The sequence below is a fragment of the Pezoporus wallicus genome, unplaced genomic scaffold (genome assembly GCF_028554395.1).
Source record: "Pezoporus wallicus isolate ANWC-B61680 ecotype Strahan unplaced genomic scaffold, APGP_CSIRO_Pwel_v1 contig_10665, whole genome shotgun sequence".
Lineage (NCBI taxonomy): Eukaryota > Metazoa > Chordata > Aves > Psittaciformes > Psittacidae > Pezoporus > Pezoporus wallicus.
The window spans coordinates 1-1,610 of NW_026635258.1; the positions used below are offsets into that span (position 1 = coordinate 1).

The window sequence follows — 1,610 nt, forward strand, 5'->3', positions numbered from 1 at the left end:
CCCCATTGATGTTCTCCATCACCCCCATTGATGTTCTCCATCACCCCCATTGATGTTCTCCATCACCCCCCATTGATGCTCTCCATCACCCCCATTGATGTTCTCCATCACCTCCCCATTGATGTTCTCCATCACCCCCATTGATCTCTCCATCACCCCCATTGATGTTCTCCATCACCCCCCATTGATGTTCTCCATCACCCCCCATGTTCTCCATCACCCCCATTGATGTTCTCCATCACCCCCCATTGACTCTCTCCATCACTCTCACCCCCATCATCCCCCATTGACTCTCTCCATCACCCCCATTGATGTTCTCCATCACCCCCACTGATGTTCTCCATCACCCCCCATTGATGTTCTCCATCACCCCCCATTGACTTTCTCCATCGCTCCCCCCAGCAGCACCCAGACAGCCCCAGGCCTGCCCAGGGATGATGGGGCCCCCCCGAGGAACCCCCATAGGAAAGGTGGGTGCCCCCCCCCGCACCCCTCCTCCTGCACCCCTCATGGGGGTTGTGGCCCTCGCTGCAGCCCCCCCATGGGCTCTGCCCCCCCACAGGAGATGAGAACAAGCCCGATGGAGGCTCCAAGGCCCGAAGCGGCAGCTCCGGGCGCGGCACCGGCGATGCCGAGAGGTGGGGGGACACCGGGGGGGGGATTGGGAATTGGGGGGGGGGGGGGATTCAGCCTGAACCCCCCCCCGGTACTGTGGGTGCTGACCCTGCCCGTGGGGGGGGTGGGTGTGCAGGAAGGAGAGCAGGAGGGAGCACGATCCACGACCTGAGCCAAAGAAACTGGAGGAGAGCCCCCCCTCGGTGAGCATGGGAGACTGGGAGAACTGGGGTAACCAGCATGGGAGAACTGGGAGAACTGGGGTAACCAGTATGGGAGACTGGGAGAACTGGGGTAACCAGTATGGGAGACTGGGAGAACTGGGGTAACCAGCATGGGAGAACTGGGAGAACTGGGGTAACCAGTATGGGAGACTGGGAGAACTGGGGTAACCAGTATGAGACTGGGAGAACTGGGGTAACCAGCATGGGAGACTGGGAGAACTGGGGTAACCAGCATGGGAGAACTGGGAGAACTGGGGTAACCAGTATGGGAGACTGGGAGAACTGGGGTAACCAGTATGGGAGACTGGGAGAACTGGGGTAACCAGCATGGGAGAACTGGGGTAACCAGTATGGGAGAACTGGGGTAACCAGTATGGGAGACTGGGAGAACTGGGGTAAACTGGGGTAACCAGCATGGGAGAACTGGGGTAACCAACATGGGAGACTGGGATAACCAGCATGGGAGACTGGGATAACCCAGACTGGGAGACTGGGATAACCAGTATGGGAGACTGGGGTAACCCAGTATGGGAGACTGGGATAACCCAGTATGGGAGACTGGGAGAACTGGGGTAACCAGTATGGGAGACTGGAATAACCCAGACTGGGAGACTGGGAGAACCCGGATACTGGGACACCAAGATTACCCAGCATGGGATACAGGGATACCCTGACATGGGACCCTGGGATACCCCCGCATGGGATACCAGGGTACCCCGACGTGGGATACTGGGATACCCCCGCATGGGATACTGGGATGCTCTGACATGG

At 59.0% G+C, this 1,610-nt stretch overlaps 1 long non-coding RNA gene across 1 annotated transcript; it reads left to right on the forward strand.

Moving 5' to 3' along the window:
• Positions 1-394: 394 nt before the first annotated feature.
• Positions 395-833, forward strand: LOC130602011 (uncharacterized). The gene is made up of 3 exons (XR_008972795.1): positions 395-470; positions 563-638; positions 752-833. It is a non-coding gene; the product is annotated as an uncharacterized LOC130602011 (long non-coding RNA).
• The last annotated feature ends 777 nt before the right edge of the window (positions 834-1,610 follow it).